Below are 26,488 nucleotides of genomic sequence, written 5' to 3'. Positions count from 1 at the left end.
ACACCTCACTCAGGCTGGTTACAGGGAAAGCAAGTGCAATTCCCCCACGGCTTCCCAAAGGCACAGAGTCAAACATGTCACCGTAGTGAAAAAATTAGGATTCCTAATGAGAAATTATTTACTGATGCTCTTGCTCTTTCTGCCTCTTTATTACTGCTGCTCATTATTTCTACCCATAGGACCAGTCCCCGCACCATACAGCGACACACACTACAGACAACGGGAATGGGTGACAAGACTAGAGCAGCTTGGAGCGTGTTAAATCTGGGATGTTAATCCGTGAAGTTTTAGGCTGCTACTTTTTGACTGTACCCTTTATGTAAGTGAGGCTGGTACAGTCCGTTTCAGAGCTAGGAAACCCCTCCCCTTCACTTGCACTTCTGAAAAACAGAAGATTAAGTTAAATTGAAAGGCTTTGTTCCTCAGCATTTAAAAATGAATTGGCTTGAATTTGTAATGTAAACTCAAGCTCTCTCTGAAACATTAAAAATAGTATTCAGCTGCAAATTTGACCGCAAATTACAGAATATAACAACTTGCACTATAAAGAACTGTAAGGCAAGATGAAGGTATCCCCAGCCCCTTTGCCTTTAAAATGCCATGGAAGCACAGAGACTTTCAGCAGAACACCTTATCTGCTCTCCAGAGCTGTGACTCTTCATCCTTTCGTTATGAAGACCCAGGGGATTGCTTACTTAGCATACACCAGAGGCAATGGATAGGGTGAGCAGTCACTGCAGCCAGAAAACCCCAGTACAGAGCAAAGGCAATTACCCTCCACATGCAGAGACTTTGGAGCTGAATTGTGCTGAATAGAGAACCCCTCCGGCTGAGAGAGCCATGTGTGCCCGGGAAGAGCTGCCACTTTCCCTCCGCTGAAAAACAATGCAGTAAGTGACTTGGATTTTGCAGCAGGCTCGGGTTCCCTGGGTTAATCAGGGGCTGAAGCCTTGCAGCTTTTGCTGGGAGAGGCACAACCTCCAGCCAGGGAGCAGTGTCAGAGCTGCGTGATTTTTTTGTTGTTGTTTCTAAATCAAGTGCAGGAATTCAGCTGATATGCAGTGACACTAACTGTATCGTTTTACACTGTGTGGATGTGTGTGTATTGCAGGGGTGTGCTTGCTGTATGGTCCTGTGCTGAACTAATACTGTTAGGTTTGTAGCTTTTTTCCTATAGTCATGTCTGACTGTTTAAACAGAGATGGTGCTTAATAACTTAATGTCAGCATACATTTCTGCTCTCTTTCTTAATTCTACAGCATGCTCTCAATGCTTGGGTGCAAACTATTTTCTGTACTATTACTCTAATGCTGGATTTACAGTGTCTGTGCCTTTGGATAAAGGTAAATTGTAGATTGCAACTATGTGAATGAGTGCCTTGATGATGAATAACACTTTTATTTGACTTCAGCAGATATGGCTAATTTCTAGTTTGAGGTAAATTCTTCAGTGTGGTCTGAAATTGCAGATGCTTTTTTGTAGACAAATGTTTATAAGCAGTACTTTATCATAGCATAGCTGTGATTTTCTTTAGATTCAAATGTTCTGTTTCTGTACTCTGCAGTAAGAGCTTTCTCCTCATACTGGGTAGGAGAAGGAAAGTGTGATTTAAAGTTTGGTTTATAAGAGGGATTTTTTTACTTAGTTTGAAAGTGTTTGCAAAATTAGAGTTTGGACAATAATTGGAGGCCTTTGGAAGAAACTCTGTGCAGCATTTAAAGCAAATTTCACTGCAGTTTTTGTTCTGTTAATTTAGGGACTAATATTAGGCTGCATTCCTCTGGTTTCTTGATACAGCTTTCTCCGTGACTTACGAGGCTCTGGCTTTAGAGTAACTGCCTGCCTTGAGAATAACTGCCATCTTGGGCTTCAGGCATGTTTAACTTTAAGGCAATGCATGCTAAATTTTTAAGAGCAGTACATGTAAGTGCCAAAAGTTATGGATTCTTTTCTTACTGTTCAGTCAAATGTCAATATTAAATAGCCATTGACCTCTTGTAAAAGAGCACTAATGAAAGCAGTCTTTAATTTTCCAGCTCAGTTTTTGTTTTAAAGTTGGGGTTTATTTCTTGTAAACTATTGGGAAACATATAGGAAGTCTTCACATAATGAAGAAAAAAATTCCTCTTTGATTTATCTGTATTTTAGTTTTGAGCAAAATTTGTAGTGTCACTTTATTAGAAGGGATAATTTTCAGAAATTAGACAAATGAAGTTCAGTTTCTGCTGGAAGAGTTCTTACAGAGATGCTGCTAAAGATGTGTGTAATGTTTAGTCCTAGGCACAGTTAATGACACTGAGAAATAGCCTGGAAGCTATCGCACCTTTCCACCCACATGCAACATGCTTGTCTTACAGACTTTTCTCTTTGAGATTGATACTCAGGTGCTGATAAGAGCTGCTTCCTCTGACACTGCAGACAGGAGAATTTTCTCCTTTTTGCCTTAAGAGAACCCTTGTGCCATATGGTGCTATTGAGTTTCTATCATTAAGATAATGAGCAATTAATAAGTGATAATTATTCTTCATTAACTGTACAACTTTGAAGATGGACAAATCTACAAGGAGGGTGAATCACATCTGAACCTGATCTGCTCCCCTCTTCCCTTTTTCTCCCATCCTGACTTCTCCCCTTCTGTTTATAAGCACTTGGTAGGTGTTATAGTTGCTGTCATGTAAGGACCTGAACCTAAGATCAGCACAATTTTTCCAGTAACAAGCTCACAATCAGGGTGTCTGTCATTTGTCCCCATTTTCTCCATCTAGATATCCAGCAAAGCCAATAAAGAATTTGGAACATTCGAGGATTTATTATAAGGTATCTCTTAATGATCATTACAAACCTAGTATTGATTTATCTATCATGAGGAAATAGCAGGGCTTTTACCTGTAACTATAATGTACTCAGAACACGCAGTTTTGATGACATTATTATCAGACATTTTCAGGTAAACCAATTCTAGTAATTTAACAAGTTGCTGTTTTAAAATTATTTTCTCTGAGAAACAAAATGGGAGGAGGAAAAGAAATGCAAATAATGGTTGATGTTGGAAAGATACTGGATTCATAATGAGAATCACAAGATGAAAATAAGATTATGGCTGGTTTTATGCCTTCATGCAACTTTGAGTCTCTAATCAAAATGAGTTTCCTGAACTGGAACCTTAGAATTATTTATCAGATATTATTGTTCATGTCAAATCTAAATGGAGAACATTAGGTATAAAATCTAATTTCTCAGCAGTCTAGAATAAGTATATTGGTAAACAAATCTTTTCATGTCTTCATCCTGTCTTTTAAGTAATCCTGGCTAGAGCCTTGCCTAAGTCAAATTCACTTTAATGCATTGCAATCTTAGAGAGATACACACAAAGGGAAGTTTACTAATTTTATCCTAGATTGCCAGTAATGAATTTCAAGTGAGTTTAGTTAATTAACAGTGGTTGCTCAACATTTGTAGTCACCTAAACTACTTTAATTCACATCACTACTTCTCTACCACTTTTTCACTTGTAGAAGCACTGGTAACATTTCTTTACAATATGAAATACGACTGCACCATCTTGTCATTTAAGTACCAGAGACAAAACTTCCACTACAAAACTGTATAAAGAATTTGCAGTGGGTGGATAAACATGCTCCATAATTTCAAAGCACAGTGAAAATATGTGTGTCATAGTTGCACCAGGAACCAGTGGTGCAGACAGTGTTTCATTAAAAGATATGACATTGAGAACATTCTCAGAGATAAGCTTAGATTTATTTGTACAAGAGATTTTTTTGTACCACGCTTAATAAAGCTGACATGCTTATAAAGAAAACTATCTTACAGCTAGTGATGTCCAAAATGTGCCACATATGTAGTCAATAATTTCCTTCCGACTACAAAAGAAAGGACATTGTCTTCCTTTCCTGTTGTTCAAGGGTAGACTTTGTGATGGTGTCAACTACTTAGATATGCTGCATAATAATTATTTTATTCATATGTATGAAAGCAAGTCTCTTAGAATCTTCATTATACTTATCTGCTGTGAGCATCAAGATTGAATTTAACTGGGATTTTCAGATATATGCTTAGACAATCCATTTTCAACAACAAAATGAATATGCTATTGTTTGCTACTATCACTTCTTACCAAGAACAGTTGCTTAATACTCTGTAAGAGCTACAATTCAGAATGCTTTGCCACAGTGACTCTCTTCACTTTCCACACCCACACAAGCCCCAGAACCTACTGTGTGTAAAGCAGAAGTGCAGTAGTATTCAAGGAGGATTAAAGGACTAAGATTGAGTACTTCCTAAATATTGCTGTCTGAGCTGTTGTTTTAAACAGGAGGAAAAATAATTTACTTGCCTTTTCTAAGTGCTGTTCAAAAGATATAGATATGTACCCAAAAACCACTTAGAAAGATCATGTTCTACATTTTGCTAAGTACCTTCAAAGTGCACCTGTAAGGTGGGTTTACCTTCAGAAGATGCAGAAGAAATGCTCTACAATTCTTCCACCTTCTGTATCTGCTCCCTAAAGCTTTAGGCAAGAATTCTGGCATCTGACTTTTTGAGGGTTCCATACATTGAACTTTAAAATAAGGCTGTGGAAGTATGTATCTTAATAAACTTGATGATCAGTGACAGACTGTAAATCAGATATCTGATTTTCGCTGAAATATCTGAAGGAGACTCCAAATGCTGTGTGGTCAGTTCTGAATCTTCATGACTTCATGGAATCTTTAAAGATATTTTCATTCCTTTAGAACATAAATACAAAGGAAACAGCGTGTAAACTGAACAAGGGTTTGCTTGAACAATGGCTGCAGACACACATACCTTTTCTCAGTATTATTTTATCATTTAAGTTTCAATTCTATTTTGTATAGCCCTGGCAAGACTAAGCTTCTGGAGGTCCTATCCACAGATACTCTGAATTCATAGTAGTCAGCCAGAGAAATTCCTAGACAGGAAAAACATCATATCCCCAGTGTCAGTCAGAACTTTGTTCAGAGGGAAAGATGAGGAAATGAGACAGAAGGTTGCTGAAAACACAGATGCTCACATTTCTTCTGCTAGAAACAGAAAAAGGATTTATATCTTTTTATCATAAATCACAGGTTTTCTCTTATTGCTTTGCTTTAGACTTTCAATCAGTGTTGATGGCTGTAAAGAACCACATGCTCAAGCAAATCTAAATTATCTGATGGAAAAGGCTCCCCTTTTTCTTCCTACTCCATCTGATTGATTTCATGATTACTGGAGAATTTGCTGTATCACACATCTAGTTTGTATTGTCCAAAGTAGCTGATGTCACCCATCCAATTTTTGTTTCCATGTTCAAATTCAAGCTCCCACTCCCTCTATCAGTGCTTGCTCTCATTCAACAGTGATTTTTAAAAAGCCTGGTGGGAGCCATGAGCCAGAAGCCCCAGAGACTACAAAAAACAGCAGGACTGAAGAGGAAGCCTTAGCCCTCAACACAGAAGGAGCCAATTTTTGTCAGCAAGATCTTGTCAGGAAAGTGTCTGCCGTTATTAGAAGTCCAAATAATGACAAATCATAACTACTTAAAGTCATGAAACTTGGATAAACCAAACCAAAAAGACCGAACCCTGGAAAAATAAACATTGCATTATTTATCGTCCGTTTGGGGGGGATTCTTTAGGATTTATGCTTCAAAACTTTCATCTGCAAGCATATGAGAACATTTTAGAAAAAAATTATTTGAGATCCTTGCACAGTAATCTCACCAGAGCTTCAACAGCATCACTGCATATGAAAATCATACAAGTTTAAAAAGTTAGATAACCCCTATGTTTAGAAGCACAAGTTTACAAAACATTGCTTCCTCATCTTTTTGTTACAATTTTACATGCTTGTCTTTGTGTTTTAGAGACAGTGGAAATGTTTCCTTGGAAGATAAATGGAAGGATTTTCACTGTCTCCATCTGCAAACCACCAGAAAATACTGTTTTCTGGACTGTATTCTGCTACTGAGTTCACTATATCATCATTGCAGTTTTGCAAGTTGCAAACAAAAGGCAGCCAGAAAGGAAATACTCAAGCAAAGCCGATCCAATCCTTGTTCACTTGTAAGAGTATTCAGAAAGATCTCTCCTTTCTCTTTTTATGTGCTGCATTTGGTCAGCACACTGAAGATGACTAGCTTTATATTCCCTCTCATTCAGACTCTGTCACACTATTACGGCATTTACAGTTCTCATCTTCTTGTTCGTGATTGGTATTTTTTGGAAAGCAGCAGATTCTCCTGTTCAGAAAACACCTGCTGTCATTTCATATAATTTTCTTTCTGCCAGATCTCAGTAATGAGCTCTTTTAAGAGTTGCCTGGAGAATGGGAACAGGTTGGTAATAGCAAGTAAAAAAAAAAATCTAACCCATAATTGAATCTGTAAAGGAGTTCTTACCCAGCTGCCTTCTGCTTTGGGTCTTGATCCCAAATCTGTGGAAGGCAATGAGGAGAATCCCACTGACTTTGGATCAGAACCTAAGAGACTTCTGTGGAAGGTGTATTGAGAATATTTTTGGTAATCTACAGCTACTTGCATTTGCAAAAGTTACCCTGCTTGTGGTGCAGAACAAAATGTGCAAGAGATCCTGACCTTGCAAACACTTGGCTTTGTGAGCAACCCTCTCCTGTGTAAATAGCCAGACTTTTGTCAGTGGGTATATTTGCCCAAGTCCTTGCACATACATTAAAGATTTATAACAGGACTGTTACAGACAATGAAGTTGTATGCCATCCTGTTGTTTTCTAATAGCGTTTTGATTTAAATTAAGTGTTGAACAAAGGAAATAATATTTTAAAAGAGGAATGAAAGTATAATACAAGCACAAATAAAATTTAGTTACAGATGAAATTTAAGTAGGTGGAATAACTTTTCTTATGAAGAAATACTGTGCCTAAGGAGAATGTTTTCTACAGCACTCTATAGCCTGTGATTTGATTTAAACTGCCCTTTAGACATTCTTAGATCTCAAAATGTAGCCCACTGGAGAAAACCAGCAAGGGGATGTGTCTGCCTATTTTTTAAGCACTTACTTCGTATAGGCCTCATAAAACTGAGATTTTGCTAAGAAATAGTAAATGCACACAAACGAAGCAGTATCTCTGAAAGAAAACCAAAAAAACTGCAATAAATCAAGATTTGGAAAGGAAATTAAAGCAGCATATATTCCATAGGAAAGTTTTCTTGAACAGTATTTAGTACTAAATCATTTATTGTCTTTCATCTAAGAGAAAAAGCAATGTGTCACCTGAATGGGTCCCTTTTGGATACACCCACGTCTCATGACAGAAGCAGGTGACCATTTCAGCAGGCAGCTAAGGGAAGGGGTATGGTTCCACAATGCTTCGTTTCAAGTTACTGGACAAGACTTGTACAGCAGTCAGAGGAATGGCTGATATTAGTATTTGTTTCCAAGACTATCCTGTGGCACCATGACATTTAAAAGGATACTATCTAGCCGTTGGGACACACAATCCATGCAGAAAGTGCCACTGTCTGTAAAAGCAAGAGGTTGAGTAACAGCAAAATACAGAGAGGGCATTTTATATATTTATATATAATGCAAATCTGAGGGTTTGTCTTTGGGGTTTCCACCAGTTGCCCATTAAAAGGGCTGCTAAGGAGGACTTGAGAGGCACTGAAGCCCACAAACAATGTAAAATTTTTGTAGCATTTATCCATAGTATGAAGGGAATATACCAAGTTTCTTATGAAACAAAGAATGCTCAAAGCTTTTCTATTCTTTTTTTTTTTTTTTTCTTTTGAAACACTCATCTACAGATGTGGCACCTCTGAGCTTCCTTCCTTGAGCTTGTAGACTTGAAGAAATAGTACCTTACAAGCACTGCTCCCTACTCCTGCCCATGGGTGAGGGAAGCACAGATTAAATACAGTAGAGATTGAGCTAAAACGTGCAATCTGAGTCAACAGAACAGCTTTCTTTTGGTTCCCTTGCAGCTAGGATCTTGCTCTAAAAGTGATGTTATGTTTTCAGGTGATATTTAATCAGTCACTTGTTCAAAAGAAAATGCCTGAACTGACTGCTAGGCTTTTTTTCTTTTGGCTAGTGATAAAGTATAAATGTACTGAGCATGGAACAAACTCTTTTGTGGTATTTCCCTGGGTTTCAAATGTCTGGACTCGCTGTATGTGTAGTAGTTGAAACCTATCAGCCTACATATCACTTCCAAATATGAAGGATCAGATTTGCCGTTTATATACAATAGAGTTACCGTTGTTATTGTAGCAATCTGGTCCTATAGATTCAAGATTAAAGTGTGTATGTAAATACATTGCCCTGAAAACCATTTATATATGCTCCAGTGACTTCACTGGGCAGCTTGGCAACAGAGGACCTCATTGAATTCTTCTTAGTTAAAATTCACAGAAGTTACAGTTTAAAACTAAATTTGAAAGACTGGCTGTATAAGGGAACCACAGGTGTCATCAACCTAGGCTGAGATTTTTTATGAAGTCTGTGATTTAGTGGTTTAAACTTATTTGGTTTTCTGAGATGGACTGAGAGCTCATAGGAAGTCCATTACTCTGTCTCAACTGACAAGAGGTAACTTCTAAAGATACATTACCTTGGTTGCTGGCTGTCTTGAAAACATAACCCTACCATATTGGAAGTAATATTCTAATAAAAAGTTCACTACCCTATCTGCAGTTATTGCTGTGTTATGTGATAGTAATAACTGAAAGACATCAGTATGAACTTTGCTAGAAATAGCGCTAACACAGCTCTGAAAGCCACTTTTTCAGGTGAATTAAGTAAAGAGAAACTTTTCATCTCCAGGAAACATGAGCCTTTCTAGTGCATTTCAAAGCCTTGGCCAACTGGAAGCAAACACTGTAGGAAAGTGCTGTAGAGTCCATTTGGAAGCTGACTAGTACAAGAATTGCAAGAAACGAATTTGGCATCTAAAAGGAGGTTTTGTGAAGTCAACGCTTTCTAAGCAGAGAACAGCGATTTGGCAAGGTTGGTGCATATATTATTGACATTTTATGTCACAAAGGGATAATCCCAGATCTAACTCTGAGCCAGGTGAACTTGCAGCGGTCTTGAAGCCCACCCTTCTCAGGTGCATGACTGAAGTGATGCTGCGTGGCTTAGACCACAGTCTCTGTGTGGGTAGGTGAAGGTTAGAGACTGTCAGAAAACACACATATGCAAAAAAACCCACTGTTTTTGCACCGACTTGTGATTTTCTGCATTCCCTACTACTGACCCACCAAAAATAAAGCTTTTATGTGGACAGTTGGGCATGGGAGCGTTGAGAAAGAGAATGATTATGCCTGCTTTAGGTTTTTCAAACCAAACACTTTTTTAAAGGAATAATTTAGAAATGGAAAGCAATGATGGCTTGTGTTTTTGTTTTGCCTGTGTGTTTCAAAAAAGGCTAAAAACATTTAGTCTTTTGCCTTTTTGTGTGAATAAAATATCTTTTTTCAGTAGATGCCAATCACTAAAGCTTTTTGTTTAAGTCCATCTCTCTGTGTAGGGCTGGTATAAGCTGAAAAACGAGCAATTTAAATTGAATGTTTCAAGACAGTTGAAAAGTTTTTGTCCCATTGATACAGAGTCTAATTCTAGCAGAGCAAAGCCAGGCTTGCCTCACCCTGGAGATAGAACCAAGGTGCCCTGGTCTTCAGAGAGGAAGGGGATGTGTTGGAAGGAATTCCTCTAAAGCACCAAACTAGAGCTGCAGCTCTATCACATGCTTTCACATTTTCCTCTCTTCATCATTTGATCCAAGAAAGTCTCTCACCCATTGGATGTCTAGAAAACGTAACACGTTTGATCAGGAAAAGAAAAGTTTTTTCACCAGTTCTATTAAATTCACTGGGATTCCTGAGAGAAGAAGATCTTTGAACAGCAGCAAGGTATATGATTGTAAGCAGACAATTTTATTACACTGCCCAATAGCACTTTTTCTGAAATATCTGGAAGGTCTACTGTGCAGAGAAAGTCAGCATTTTTTAGAGCAGTTTAAACCATAAAAGAGAGTAGTAACCATCAGGGGAAAAGAAGAATAGATGTTCCTTCAAAAATTTTTTGAGTGACTAGACTAATTTTCAACCTTTCCTGTACATGATCTATCATTTATTCTCCCACCTTACTTCATAGCAGCAAAAAAAAATCTTTCTATTCTAAACTTTTGTTTTTCCTCCGTTACTGATGCATTTCTCTCTAAAATAATGGATTTTTGCAAAATGCTTCTGTAAGAGAGATCAGAAAGCAGGAGCTGCTTCAAACAAGGCTTCAGATGACTGTGCCAGTTCTCCCTAGTGCAGTGCCATGTCACTCCTGCTATTAAGCATATTCCTCACCTTGAAAGCCAAATCAAAGAGAATTTTAAAACAAGGAATAAAATTAGAAGACCAAACGCGTAGGGGTGAGGAAAACTAGATCTTGTCCAATACTTACTAGGACAAGAGAAATCAGAATTAGGCTTTCTTAATCGTGATCTTGATGTTCTTTCCCATATTTGTATTATCATGAAATAAAAATCAATAAATGCTCTAAATACAGCCTTATGTCAGAGGGAAAAGGAGAGGGACAGTCAAGTTTCTACAATTTTTTGGCTTTTCTCATATAACATATGGGCTAATCTTTTTTCTACTTGATCTCTTTGTAAGATTATCTTAATGGGTTTTCCCCCTATGATTTGGAGAACTGAATACAAAGAACAAATTCTATTTCTAAACAGATTTTCTGAGCAGAATTTTCTGATTTCTATTCTTAATTTCTTCAGATTGTATTAGCACTTTATTTTTTTCTACAGAGTTCTGGCTAACATAAACTTGTATTTGATTAATATGTCATTCAGTGAGCCCATATACAAATTGGCATGCAGGGTATTAAGTAACTATAAAGTTTTTGTAAGAGCACGTTTAGCAAGTGAGAATGAGTTTGAATGAATAATAGCCATGTCTTCAAAATAGAAAAATAATTCTACAAATCTCTTTTTTAGATTTTTAGATCTCAGTAACTTTCTGAGAAGCTACTGTTTAAAACTATGACACTAGTGTAAGCACAGAACATAAAATCTGGTATAATTTACTTTCAATCCATCTCAAAAATATGCTGCATTTGTTTGTACAGCAGAACAACTACAGAGACTCTGAAAGGGTGCTGCAAAAATCACTGCTCCGTAAAGTCCTTGCTGGTTACTGTTTAGAAAAGGAATTTGTGAAGGAAATAAAGCACTTTTTCACCAGATTACTAAAAAGAAGGGTGAAGAAATAGTTTCCAGTTGCTGGAACTAAATAAAGCACTTTTTCACCAGATTACTAAAAAGAAAGGTGAAGAAATAGTTTCCAGTTGCTGGAACTAAAAAAGGTAAGGAAGTACAAGTGAATGCAGAGGGGAAAACCCACACTTCTCCTTTGCAAAGAGGAAGGAAAGATGAGCAGAAGGCACTCAAGAAAACACTTCTATCTCAGCCATGGGAAAGATTTGTATATAATCAACTCGTTTGCTGAATAGTGGTTGCCGACATATTTCCATGCAAGCTGATGTTGTTTTCTCTGCTTGAGTGTCATAGCAATAATAAATAAATTTATTATTCATTAAATGACATTGAAGTACTTTAATATGCCTCAGCATTTCCGAACAGCGTTCAAATCACAGCAATACAACCCCCCTTCTCACCTAACTTGCTGTATTAAAAGCTTAATAGTATAGTTTGCAATTTAAACTTTCTGAGTGCTGGAAGACGGGGTAATTTTCTTCACCATGTGTTATAGATAAGGTGTGATGGGAAAGGTGGCGCCGGCAGCACAGTGGGAGCTCATCTTGCTGAAGTGTGGGACAAAGCATCAACATACTCATGTTCTCTGTGGCAACACTGCACGTGGACCTTGTGAGTGTAAGGCAAGAAATTTAGGCCACTGCTGTAAAATTTCAGCCAATGGGTTTGTATACGGAGCTTGAGCTCATCAAGGCCCCTATTTTCCAGATGATTCTCAACTACTCACCTACATTCCTGCAAAGTAATCACAAATCCTTACAAAGTCAGAATACTACATTTTGGAGGGTGTGGGGGGGTGGGTGGATGTCTGTTTGGTTTGGGGTTTTGTTTAGACACTTTATATAGCAGTGAACATTCAAAACAGAATGGAGAATCACTTTGTCACCCAGAGTCAAACCCTTAAAATAAACAACCAAACATCCTTATATACAGGTCAGTCCTCTCATATTTTAAAATAAGACTAATAAAGTTCACCAAGCTTGGAGGGTGTGAAATGAGAAAAAGGTTGTTTCTAAGGTAAAAACAAATCCATAGGTAGATGCTCTACTAAATGCATGCATTGTTTTGTGGGGTTTGTTGGGATTTTGTTTTGGGGTGTCTTTTTTTATACATACAGAAAAAAAAAAAAAAGTAAGAAAAGAAGAAGGAATCAAGAAGATTTACTCTTGTGGTTTTCTCTGCTTGCTGTTTGGAAGCAAGTTTTCATGTTGCTGACTTAACTGGCCACAGAGTCCCAGCCTACATTTGCATGATGGAGAGCTCTGCATAGCATTTTCCTGAGTGCCACTGCATGCCAAAGTAGATGGAAGATGATTTATGGACTTTGTTGTTTATGAGGATAAATGAGGACAGAATTATGCCTAGTTCACTGTGTCCCAAATAATTCCTTGAGGTTATAAAGTTTGCACAGCACTGTCTTGCCATAGGTTTATGCCAGCATAAAATCAAAATATTGGGATGTGAACTACTGAAGCGGCTGTGGTCTCAGTAAGTGTGGGATAGGATTTATTATTCTGTTACAAAATAGAAAAGTCTAATATTTGTAAATTAAATGCTCTTGAAAAGGTCGTGTGTTAGGAAGAAAAGACTTCCAAAATAGAATTCTTTCTACTTGGTCCAAGCCCACCATTCTTTAATGTTCCTCTAGGCAGTAGTGTTTTTGTCCTGGAAGACAAGTACCCATGGATTTAAATTTCTAATGACTGATAGGTCAGGCTTGTCATATATTTGCTTAATTGCTCTGACCTTCCTTTCATTTAATACTCAGGATGATAAACTTCCATTTACCAGCTGTGGATGTTAGTCTGAAGCAGTTATGATGTCAAAGGCTTTGTATTAATTTACTAAGCAAGTTATTTTGACCCATTTTTTTTAATATGCCTGGGCAGCATAGATTTATTTGTTTTTTCAGCTCAATCCGATATCATTTGTCACATGAATTTAAATTAATGCATACACATTGACCTAGAGGAAGGAGTTCATTACTGTTTCTTGAGATATGAGGAAATAATCTGAATTCTGGGGAAGATTTCAGATAAATACATTCATTTTTAGAGTTGGAAAGTTTCTTCCTGCTTGTAATTAGCAATGCTTCTGTTTTCTGCCTTAACTTTCAATAGCAGAGGTGGAGATTGGAAAGAGAAGTACCATATCCAATACAAAGACTGCAACGTACAGTGTATTCTAGGTGCCATCCAGCAAACCAAGCAAATACTTAGATATTGCATTTAAGTCTGACAGTATTAGCTGGACTTAGGTTAAAAGACATAGGAATAGATTGGCTCCTAAATCCTGCCTAGAAATCCTTATTTTCATTAAAGTCTATGAGAATTTAGGAATGTAAATGCAATTAGGTATCTTGGCCTTACTGCTTTACTTCTCAGGGCTGCCCTAAGTACATATTTAAAATAAGGCATGTGCCTAAATCCTTATGTGAAAATTGCATTCAGATTTAAAAATATCAACCTGACTCTTGTATACTTGCAAATCAAATTTGTTTTGACAACAGGTTAACATAAGACATGACTGAGACAGAGAGCCTAGAGCTAGATGGATTGTGCAATTTAATGATTTGCAATTAAAAGACAAAGCCCAGAGATTCTGCCTTTCAAAAGCATGTGTTCAAATTCTGCCAGGATTCTGTTGCCTGCATGCATGCCAGTAAACTGGAGCAGTTGCCATGATGCTTCATGGAAAATTATTTATTAAGTCAATGATTTATTTACTCTGTTTGAAGAAGGTGGGATAAAACACTGGGCTGGTATTACCATGATGATTATACTAGTTCTGGGGTTTTTTTAAAATTAATATTGAGCAACTTGTATTGCAGCCAACTTCAAGATCCTTCAGAAGTGTACTTCTCATTCTTTGGCTGGAGAACAAAAGACAAGGTTCATTCTAGACAAGGGTAGGATAAATAGTATTTTCATTCTAGGACCCCACAGAAAACTACTTTTCCTAGAATCTTCCATGCACAGTCAGAGAAAACAGACTCTTGATTTTACTCTCCCATCTTAAAGGGGAGATCACTTTTTCCTCCCCCTCATCTCTGAGAAATTAAATATAAGCCCAGAATAGATGGAGTTCTGGGTCTGAAGGTCCCACAGAGGAGAAACTCAATTCCTATCTCCATGCTTCTATAACTCAATGCATTATTTACTGGGATAGAGCCAGATATGTCTACCTGCACCCTACTGACCTGAGATAAATGATAATTTCCACCTGTCCATCCCAAACTATCCATCACTTTCTCCTTCCTGGTAGACCCCCTGCAGTTTGCCAGCATAACTGCCCTCGTGGTCACACCCAGACCTGCTCTGGGTTATTATTGGGGAAGTTTAACACTTTTGACAGAGGTGATACAACACAGATTTTTATACCAGAGATTTGGCATTGGGGAAGAGGGAAATGAAAGAAAGGAAAGAGCAGCTGGGCACAATACCCTCAACTCGGCATGTCTGACCACTAACATCTAACTCTTTCTAGCAGCTGAGCTTTATATAGCCCCTGGGAAAGACTCCTTCAGCTCACATGGGAGACAGCAGGGTTTTGGTGCTAAAGGCCCCAGACATATTGCTATTGTCCCACTGTTGAGGTCAGTGGGACAGAGGTAGGTGTCTGTCATTACCAAGTGATAGTATCTGAATCGTGAAAAACTACATTAATTCAAAGCTGCCTGACCCAGAGAAGAGAGCCATAGTTAACTGCAGACCCATCCTGGTGCAATGGTATAACATTATATTGTGTTAAATCCTTAATAAAAACAGTCTTCAGAAGCTATTTTAATCAATTAAGAACAGTTGGACCCTTTAGCACATAGTTAGCATCATCTACTTATTATGTACCTAAAATGCAATTATGGACAGGAAAATAATGTTCGTTTTCTATTGACCTCTTTTTACTCAAGTGAATTAAGTCTACTTCTCATCTGCATTCAAAGTCCCAGCTGCTTTCTGACTGAAACAGATTCTGTAGGCTTTTTATATCCAATAGCAATGCAGCAATGCCATATGTAAGGCCAGGGTGTGTGGGGGAGCTGGGATGTCTCCTGACTCCTGAATTATCAGGCTGTTCCAAGTTCCAGTGCAGAATCATTCCCAGGATGGTGATTCATGAGGTAGCAAAGAACCTAGATCCAGTTCCCAGGCTAAGTTGTCAGGGTTAGAAAAGCAATCTTGCTTCTCAAGCTTAAAAAAAATAATAATTAAAAAAATAAGGGAAAGGAGGATGGTTTTTAAAGTCACTTGCTATAACAGAGCAGATCTCTGAGACTATTAGTTATCCAACAGACTGGGGGTAAAAAGGGTGAATGTATAGTGGAAGAATTTTCCTAAACATGTATGAATAGCAAACCATTACACTTCTACTGGAAGAAGTAAAATTTGAAGGAGAAATAAGTTACTATGCTTTGAAATGCATCTGGCTTCAGGGACTGAAATGTATTCATATGTAGTTTCAACGACCAGCAAACCACATCTGAAAGTCAGGGCAACACACAAGAATTCCTGAAAATACAAATGCTCATATTCCCTAAATGACATTGATGCAAGTTTCTTGGTGTCATAATTAGCTTTCTTGGAAAACCTTAAATAGAAAAGAATGGAGGGGACTCCCTGCAGCATAAACTAGCAGATACATGTATCAGAGTGATGTGTAGTAGGACGTCCCCAATTTCTTACAAGTGGATCAGCATTCATTCCTATCCACTGCACTTACGTTGTCATTTGATGGAGAGATATGCATAGGCAAGCTACATTTCAGCATTAAATTGCTAATACAGTTTCAAGGTTATAAATATTAGAAACCTGGCAAATGATTCAATTGGTATCCACTGCAGTAGGTCACAAAGAAAAAAAACAAACCCCAGTGTAGCGTTCAGGAAACTACTTCATAAGCTTAGAGAAGTTTTAAGTAGGGACAAAACAGCCTATCAGGACTTAAGATTTCTGTAAAGACTTGTTACTTTAGACTGTACCTTCAGTAGATGCCAAAGGAATAATTTGAACACCATTCTTTGTTGTCAGGCTTAACTTCTTATGCTGCTACTAGAATACGTAAACACTTCCTACTAAAAATTGCATATCAATAGAACTGGCCATATCGAATATCAGATAATTGCTGTCACTTATTTTTCAAAGTCAAAACTCTGCTTGGACTTCCCTTAGAAAGAATGAAGGTTTTATTATTTGGCAGAGAAGGGGAGGTCATACCAAGGGGAATTTGGCTTGGGAATGCGGTGTTCTAGTTAGAGCATCCTTTCTGGCAGAAGAGCTTTCCTAAGAGAAAAAGTTCATCAGGGCTTCCTGAGACTACTTAGCTCTCAGACCTGGCCTCAGAAGATGTAGAGATGGTGTCTTCAGACATATGGACCCACTCAGCAATGCACAAAACCCACCTTCTTTCACACTGCATAGTCAGTAGTGAGTCAGTGTGTGGCACTTTCAAAAAAAAAAAAATTTGAGGGGGAGGAGGGCTAAAGTTTGTGCTCGTCATATCACTGCATAATATGGGAAATGCCAAGTGTAGGCTGTGAGCCTGTATGGCCCACTGATTTCATAGGGGTGTCCTGGAAGCACAAACTTTAAGTCTGAATATCCTATAGGGTCTCCGTCTTCCTCTCCTAAGCCCTGACCAACCAGATATCAATGTGACTAATACTGCCCTTTATTTTCCTGCTCATGGGGGACATTTGCCAGAAAGATGATGACATTTGTCAGGCATTTAGTTTTTTGGTTAGCTCAAAAATACTGGGTTAAAGTGAAATAATCGGAAGTTTCTAGCTGCCCACAGTCTCTGCCTGGTTGAAGTCAATGCAGTTTTTATGAGGCATTTTATTATTAAAAGAACTTCTCTAGAAACCAACCCACCCACTGCCAGTCCAACATTTACAAAACTAATTTAGTTCAAGGGTGCTTGCAGTCAAATAAATGCAAGTCAAACATTATTCTCTGCTAAGGAAAGGTCATTCAAAGAAGGGTATTTAGCAATGTGCAGACCATATTTTAACATTCCCATAAAGTTTTATTTTCTAGCTTAGTGTGGTGTATCTCTCTGCTTTTGGATGGTTTACAGTTGCAATGTTCATTCAACCCAGGAAAGATGCCCTAGGCACCTCTACCCTATGAGCCCCATTATTTACTCAATATCACTAAGGGGATGCCGACCTTGGTAACTTTACATGCCTCAGGCTGTTTGTGAGCAGGCTCTCCAACCTCCTTCCCTCACTCCATCTTCTTTAGCAACCGGCCAACACATGTCTTTCTTGATTTGAGACTTGGTGTATTTATAAGAACAAAATTTTACAGCAGTCTCAGGCTACTTTCCACTGCTGCCCCCCCCTCAGAGCTGCGGGTGCAGTTGGGTAGTCAGGTAAATGGATAGAGATGCTTGACTAAATCTGAATTTGCAAAGTTCAATTTGCAGCGCAAGCTTAAATAGAAAGCACAGCACCATCAGGCACTGACCTGGCTTACAGACTGTGGGGCAGAGTTGGAGTTTTCTGTTATTAAAGGAGCTTCCTTGTAGCTTTGCCTAATATATTACTCTTAGTTAATAATTACTTTCGTCTTATTCAGAAAAATAGAAGAGATCGTATGATTTTATTGGCCTTCCTTTAGAAGTGTTAAGTCTTAAACTCTGCTAAAATTGAGGTTTGTGCTTCCCCATTACATGTGACTTGAACAATCCTGCTCTAAATAGCCAGACTGGAGCAAAGCACAGCTCCTTGCCTTGCCCTGTCATAGAGAATCCCCGTGGCCTGCATTAGCTCCTGCTGCACAAAACCTGAGCACCTCACACACCTTTGCATCCCAGGCTGTATACGCACAGATCTCATTTTTGCATCAATACAGAAAACAAACAAACAAACAAATACAATTACAGGGTTTTTTTTTCAGTAAAGAGGAAACAATTTTATCCCAGCCACTGCAACCAGGTAATTCTTTGTATTAATCTGCAATGACATGGGAGAATATCATGGGCTTTGTTCTTTCTATGAATCAGCTAATGTCAGAAACACTGCAAAACTGATGAAAACCAGTTGCCCTTATTCACCACCTAAGTGATGGCCTATGCTGAACCACAATGGAGTTATAAAGACTTTCTGCCACTTCACTCTCACCCTCCTTGATCAAAACCCTGTTTTAAGAAACCTGACTGTTGCTGGCATGAGAGCAGGAGCAGGTTCTGAACCCAGCACTGATGGAATAGCACCAGGCAGATTTGCAGCTGAGCAAAGAAAAGCAAGCGCTGTTTCTGAGCTGCATGTCCTGTCCTTCCAGACCCAGCTGTGGCACATGGAACCTGTGGGAGATCTGGAGTAATTCCTTACCATAATGAACAGCACTAGGATCATCTAGAAGACCTTGCAGGGAAAACAATCCAAGGGGAAGGAAAGAACACTTAGTCCAAAAAAAATTTCAGATCTGCATTTGCATATATATAAAAATTTGCCTTAGAAAAGGCTAGCTCTGTAATGAATTATGACTACAGTCCAGTTAGTTCCTATCTTAACATAAATCTTAACATAGAAGTACACCAAACAAGGCAGGAAAACGTAGTTAATCCTAATGGTATCATCATGTCTTTCTCCCTGCATAGTTTTAAAGATCATCGGCTGGATGCTCTGTACTGAGTTATGTGTCTGGAGAGATGGTGTTCAAAGGTAATTTGATCTTTTTCAGGACACGTGGATTTGGGGATTTGATTTCTCTTAGATGCATACTTGTTTCAGGCCCAGAGTCAAGTGATCTGCAAGACAACTAGCCTCCACTGCCTGCATATGCAATTAACTAAACCTCCAAGAGCACAGACATGAAATGAGCCTGTGACAATAAACAAATACCAGTCAGGGGGCATGCAGAGACCTACTGGGACACATCTCACCTTATTATTCATAGGTCTGAGCTGTTTGAGCTTAGTTTCCTTCCATGCATGAAAAGCTTTTGAGGAATCTCATTATTTTACTGAATATGTAAATATAAAGAGACAGAGTTAAACTAGAAGCAAAGATCAGTGTCTGGTTTTAAAAGTATTAGAGCTATGTTACTTAAAGATGTATGTAGAGTTTGAAGCTGAAATTGGATCAGACCTTTAATATTTTCTAGTTTTTAAAGGGGAGTTTCCAGGAGTTGGCCTGAAAGCATTAGCAATCAAAGAAATAAGACCATAAGAAATCTGTTGTTGGGTCAGGCCAGTGGTTCATCCAGCCCAGTACCTGTCTCTGGTTGTGTCAGGGGGAGATGCTTATTTGGGAGATGATGTAATCCTGGCCATGTCTGGCAGTCCATCCTCCAACATCCACAACCATTGCGTTAGGGAAGTTACAGGGAAGAATTCTGACTAGTACTTTCAGTGTCTATTTATGGACCTGTTGCCTGTAACTCATCCAACCCCTTTTGAGCCTGCTGGTACTATTTCCAGTCTTCTGTGGCATCAAGTTTCAGAATAAAGTACTTTTTTTCTGTTTCAAACTGATTTCCTACTAGTTCCATTGAATGCCCCCAGGTTTCCCTATTTTTGGACACTGGCGATTTTTTTTTTAATTATGAGGAAAACATTTTCCCACCCACCTGATCTGTGATTTTGTGTAACTCATACATATTACTCCTTAGCCACCCTTTTCCCAAACTGAAGAATCCCGTATTCTTCAGGCTCTTATAAAGCAGCTAATCATCCCTTTGACCATTTCAGTTGTTCTAACGAGAACTCCCTAATAGAAGGTACCTATTCCTCAGCACACTGACCTGTTTTCAAATTACAGTGAACCTACTCCACCAGAAACTAAAATAATAAAGGTGGCTAGAAGAGGAAAACCAGAATTTAGGCTTGGGATGTTGGAGTACATTCAGAAGTTAGTGTGATCCCTGCAAGGGAGAGAAGACCTTCCAAACTGCTGAGTCAGTTCAGGCAAGCCCTCATCACATTTGATTCACTTTAAAATGTTCCTTGTGGCTAATGGTGCATTAATAAGGTATTGGCTGTATAGGACTGTCAGGTGCTGTGCCAGAAACACAGACTTTTAAAAATTGAACATGTACAAAGGTTCTGGCAGTCTGATTCCCAGTGACCCACTGACAAGCTACTGATCTAGCTGAAGTGTGGAGATGGAATGTAAATGCACACAGTCTTTTTAAACAGGGACTACACTTCCAATAATTTCCTGCAGTGACAAAGAAAACAACCATCAGGCTGTAATACATGGCTGGAATCAAAGCTCCTTTCAGTACAGTCTTAATTAAAGAGTGGCTCTGACTACAAGTTTTATAGAATAGTCAGTAAGCTTCCAGCTAAGGAAAGAACCTTTCTTGATGTGATAAAATAGCTGCAACTGTATTTAAAGCATGATCAGAAAAAAAACATATGTAGAAACACAGGTAATATTCAGGCCAAGGGCTGTATTTGGTAATACCATCAATACAGATTGAGATGAGAGGGAACAAGGGAATGAAAGGTATTAATCACCTCAAAACCCCAAGCACAAAGCTATGGCCAAAGCCATCGCTGGCACAGATCAGAGGTACTTCAGGGGTGCTGCATTACAGCCTATCTTGCAGCAGCCCCCCAGGTCTTGGGTGCCTGAGGACTGCAGACTTGGAGGTGACCCAGGGAGCATGCCCCAGAAATGGGAGTGATTACCAGGGTAAGACTCACTGGGTGACTTTTAACCACTTGGACAGTCTTCAATGTCAGACCGTGCTGGTGGTCACTAAATCGGTATTCTGCCCACCACATGCCACCAAAGCTCATTCCAGAAGTGGCCAATTGCTTTACCACTCTCAGAGATCACTTTGGTCTGTTCTCTGTCTTTGATTAAACAGAAACTGTATTTTACACCCATCCATCTGGCAGTTCTCAAATATATTCTGCAACGCAAAGATACTCTACGTTTACAAGCTTATTTTGTCATCCCTCTATCTAACCACATTATAGCATAATGACCTGTCATAGAGGTCAAGCAAGTTTAACAGTATTTGCATGGGTTGCTCTTTGCCATCCAGCCTCAATGCCAAAAAATAGTCTTGGACACATTTGACTTACTAGTACATATATAGTCCCCATGTCCTGGGAAGGACAAAAGACAGAGACCACGATCAGCTGGGACATAGACTCAGGATCCTGACTGATCCTCGCTCTCCTGAGCAATGGGCTGTTTCTCCTTTCACCCAGACTCGCTTGGTGACACACAGAATTTGGAGGTGGCTATATTTGTTATCTACCTACAGAGCTGGAGACTAGAGCTCAATTATCCTTAAATTCTTATCAGGATCCTTCACTCCTGCCAGTACTGTCATGGAAATGTAATGCATGTCCTGCCTCAAGGTTTTGGTTCATTTGTAATAAAAGTCATCTGGCCTCTCTGTGAAGGAAAATGCAATCCATCCCCACTGGGAGACAGTTGAAAATATGGTTTATCTGGATGCCAACTGGATCCTCATCAGAAAGAAGCTTTTGTGCAGCATTCACATGCAAAATTGTACAGAAAGAGGGGAGGGGGAAGAAAGAGGTGTGGGGGGAGCTGGGTGGGTGGGTCTGAAAACAGGAAGATTTCCTGTGATGTTGAATTGTTTGGCTGGTCACACTGATTCCAGATGGTGCTCCAGGCACTCAGCATCTCTGAAAATGGGCCAATTTTCATTCTCCCAGTTCTTACAGCAGTAAGAGAAAAACTGTTCTCTCGAGAAAAGAAAACAGGGAAAAACTAGTAATGATATTTCTGCTTCTCCTGTTGGCAAATTATAACCAAAATTAGCTAACATGCTACAACAATTCTGGTTTTCCTGTTGGAGAAGGTGAGGAGCAGTGAGCTTCTCTGGCTGTCTCACGTAGCACGAAGCACTGCTCTCTGTGAAAGATCACATTTCAGATCACCTGGGTGCTCTAACTTTTCATTTCAGATCTTCAATTATTTTTCTCTCCAGTTCCTCATACCAGTGAAGAGAGATAAATCTGTTTAAGTAGGGTTGTTTTTACCAATGTTTTCTAAGGGTTTTTCATCCTTACCCAATATTTTTGGGCTTTGGGGCTGTTGCTTCGGCAGGTCCATTTTTGCCCAGTGACCTGGCAGCAGATGCTGAACAGTATATAACATCGTGTCCTGCTTTGCAGTCAAATCCATATCCCTGCACAGGAACACCTCTACATCTCATCACTTATTCATTCAGTCTTTAAGACTCCTTTGCAAAATTTTTTCAGTTTAAGTTATGATGTAGTTCAGCTGGCATCACACCGCTGATTAGATCACCACAAAGAAACAGAGAAATTGCATGGTAAATTACATGCATGAGCACAAGCTACAAGCTTCCATCATTACTGTCCTCCGCCGACTAAACCAGTTCTGAAAAAGAACAGGCATGAGCAGTGTATTTGATGGGTAAAACTTGTATCATTTTGTTTTGAACTAAAACATACTCTGGACTTTGAACTTTGTATTTGCTTACGTTTATTTGCTCAAATCCCTCTCCCCACAAATATACTCTGAAGTATCTGTGAAAAGTCTGTATTAGACAAATCTTATGAATTAATTACCAGTATGGATTGACAAGTACTTGCATACACAAAATCTACATCTTTTACTATAGCAAAGCTACCTGTAACTGTTCTTTTGCTGTTTTGCTTCCGACTTATTGAATTAACACCTTGTTGACTAAGAGTTTCCTTCATTAGTGAGAATTTAACTTTTCAATAAGTGATTCAGAAATGAAGTAGGGCTACACGACTTCTTCATGACAATGTTTGTAGTAGTTCTACAGGTGTAACCCAGCTATTTTGGTAAACATTCATCCACAATACTGTTCCTCAAATGTCAAAACATTGACACAACCTCAATCTGATCCAGGCGTATATAGCTTTTCAAGATGAAAAGGCAAAAAATGTGTCTTTGAGAGGTATCCTGCAAGTTAGAGGATATTGGACATCACCACTACAAGGTAGGTATTCACATAAAAACAAGTTGCTGTTCTTCCTCAAAATGCACCTTTATTTTGTAAAAATAACTAACTAACTAACTAACTAAATAATTTTAAAATCTTCAGAGCAGGAGTGGAAAAAAAAATATGGTTTTCTTTCTTCCTCCCTGTCAGCTTTGCTGCAGTGAAAAATTTCCACATAGCTTTGCTTATAGTTCTCCTGGCTAACAGCCACAGTTTAATTTATAAAATAACTGACAGGACCAACAGGCATGTCTGTCTCCTTCCATAGAATTTAAAGAGTAGAGAGTTTAAACAGCAGATACTCCATTAAAATGAGTTTGTATCACACCTATTCAGACCTTACAAACCTTGTCTTAAAAGCCAAATCCATTTGTTTCTCTAAGACTCCTTTAAGTTTGTCACTCACAGTGAGGAAATGGGAAGCACACACTGCATCAGACCACCAAGTGATACGAAAAGCAGCTTCAGACCCTTCATCAAAATACATATTGAATAAAGGATGGTCCCACTGCAGACAGACATTCCTTTTCAAGCCCAACTAAACTTTGCATATCATTGGTATCGCTTTGCATTTTCCTGGCGTCATCTATTAAGGGATTTCAGTACCTGATGAATCAGTGCTCCCAACCACCCCTCGGGTGGCAGTGGGTACCTCATGGGGGTTGAACTGTCCTTTCTGTGCCACTGCAGCTCTCACACCCACAGCAGAGACACAAAGAGGGAGCCAAGGAAATGTCCCCACAGCATGCACAGGAGACATGGATCTCCTTTCCCCAGGGCTGTGCTGGGCTATCGGCTCACACGTTGCTCAGAGCCCGGCCACCTGAGGACACTACTAGGGAAATTTAGCAAAACCCCTGAACGGGGGCCTGAGGGAGCACTGCATGTCCTTTCTTCTGCTCCCCCATGGATGTTAAAGCAGCTGATACAAAGACAACATTACAGCCTCAGTCCTGGCTTACCTGCCTTTATTTAGCTAATATATGTTGCTTAAGTCCTAGCACTTCACACCGCTGTGCCCAGTAGCCAGCAATACATAAGGTCCATCACTGATACTACCCCACCCTGCTACCTCTGAACTACTGCTTCTAGTCTCTTTCTCTGAAAAAGTTTCCCAGAGGTTCTCAGGTTCTCACTTGAAACAAGTTTAATGAAAGAGTATCCACACAAGTTGAACCTGGGGAGAATGGAGGTGCTTTTCTCTCCAGAACCCAACTGTCCATCAGTTAGGTCAATAGCTCTAAACAGCAACTTGCTCCCAAGGTGGTTTTTTAATTTTTCTTTTGTTAACATGTAATACCACATGCTCCTCAAGTGAGTGAGAAATGATTATTTGATTTAGGACGTTCTCAAATTATAAGTAGCCCCCACGGTTATTTTAAGTGTATGTTGCATCTTTTTCTCAATGAAGATTAATGTTGTTCTTGCCACGGGGTTATGTAAGAAGGAAACATTTGTGCAACAGCAATTTTTAACACTTTCCCCAGACTGATTTATGTGTTTGTTTTCAACTTTCTGGGCACCCATAAATGATGTCTTTAGTCTTCAGGAGGAATATTGACATCCAGTAATTTATGACTGGCTAAAAGCAAGTGTGTTGAGGGAATATTATTTTTCTCTTGACCATAACTCAGTGGGCTAGATTGAATAAATGAGTCTGCATAAGCAAAGGCGAGCATAAAGATTTGAAGTCAATATGTAAAGCAAGGGGAAAAAAAAATAAAAACAAAACCAAACAAAAAAAAACAGAAAGCTAAACACTGGGATAAAACCAAAGATTAAACCTGCCTGTGTGCTACAGGTACATAGGAGAAATCATGCTCATAGGAAGTCAGAGTTACTGAAATAAAGTATTGATTTTCTGCTGAAAGAACTGTACGTATAACAGGACAATTAATTTTTAAATTAAGATAGCAGTCATATTATTGCTCTGTGGATCTAGAAAGCAGCTCATTTGTCTATATCTATCTACATCATTTGGCTGTGCTCAGAGGCAATGAGTTTTAATCGAAACTAGATTGTTAAGAATATTGGAGTATGATTAAGTGTCTGGACTCCTCTTTTATAGATTTGAACTCCAAATTGAAGGCAAGTTCATCTGACACACACACAAGATACATCCCTGAAGCAGCACTTCACCATCCTTCCCAGCTATTCCCCTCTACTCCCTCACCAGAGCGACACCCTGTCCTGCTGAGCCCCCTCACCCGGGATCTGGGATCATTTTTGGCTTGTTCCCCTCCCTAGCCTTCACATCCTATACCTTAAAACTCCTTCCTGTACCAACATCTCAGAGTAATCATCTCTGCAGGCACCCTGAAAACAACCAGGCAGGCTCTTGCCACCTCACAGCTTTAATTACCACAACCTTCTCTCCTCTGGCTTTGACAAATGTCTCACCCTACTACTGTTCCAAATAGTATTTCAGACATAAACTCCCGCTCCTTCCTTCAGAGCTTCCCCCAGACACCTGTGAGCCACCTCCTCTTCCAAGGGCCACAACAGCCTCTCCCCAGCTCTTCTCACCACTTATCTCCATTACCAAAATGCTGATCTGCACTTCCCTTTGGCCCTTGTGTCATCATCATCTGTCACTTACTGAGCACCCAAAACCCTCCCATGTGTCCCCACCAAAGGTGGGAGAAGAGCCCTGCAAGAAGCTCTCTGCAAAGTGACTGCACTGTCCTGCTGGTGCTAACGGCGCTGGGTCGCCAGCACTGGGTCCCCAGCCATCACCTGTCTCACCACGTGCTCCCCGAGCTAAATACTGTAATTTCTTTACATTTAGACTGTAATATCCTTAGAACAGTTGCTGTCATTTTGGCCTATGCTCACAGAGAGGTTTAGCATGGTAGATATGGTCCATGGCAAAGTCCTGACGCCCATATAGCAATCAGTAAAAGTAAGGTTTTGAGCAATCTTTGAGTTGATGAGTGGTGCTGTTGAACAGGAGTTCTGGGCTCTGGGCCATAAGAAATTTCAGAGAGGTAGCAAAATTGAGTGGGGAAATGAGTTTGTCATCCAGCAAGTTTCCAAGGGTTTGTCTTGTTGAAATTACTTTGTATGAGTGTAAAATGTATCATCAATCTAAATCAGACTGAAAAAAATTCATATACTTAATAGTTTTTAAGTCCTGGTATATCAGTTCAGATTTGTTTAAGCAACTGAAATGTTTCACTTAAATTCTGGCCATTTCTGTAAAAAACAAAACAAAACAAGAAAACAACCACCACCACCACCAAAAAACATTAAAAAATCCAAAAATTAATGAAAGATGCAGA

The 26,488-nt window shown here is 39.2% G+C and overlaps 1 protein-coding gene across 1 annotated transcript in view; it reads left to right on the top strand.

Annotated features, from left to right (window-relative positions):
- Positions 1-694: 694 nt before the first annotated feature.
- CTXND1 (cortexin domain containing 1) overlaps positions 695-26,488 on the top strand; it is a 34,074-nt gene continuing 8,280 nt past the window's right edge. The window contains exon 1 of the mRNA XM_032983014.2: positions 695-890. The gene's annotated coding sequence lies outside the window, so the exon portion shown is untranslated. The remainder of the gene's footprint in view (positions 891-26,488) is intronic.

Source organism: Tyto alba, unplaced genomic scaffold, assembly GCF_018691265.1.
Source record: "Tyto alba isolate M040663 unplaced genomic scaffold, T.alba_DEE_v4.0 Super-Scaffold_41, whole genome shotgun sequence".
Lineage (NCBI taxonomy): Eukaryota > Metazoa > Chordata > Aves > Strigiformes > Tytonidae > Tyto > Tyto alba.
This window is presented reverse-complemented; position numbering and strand designations above follow the sequence as displayed.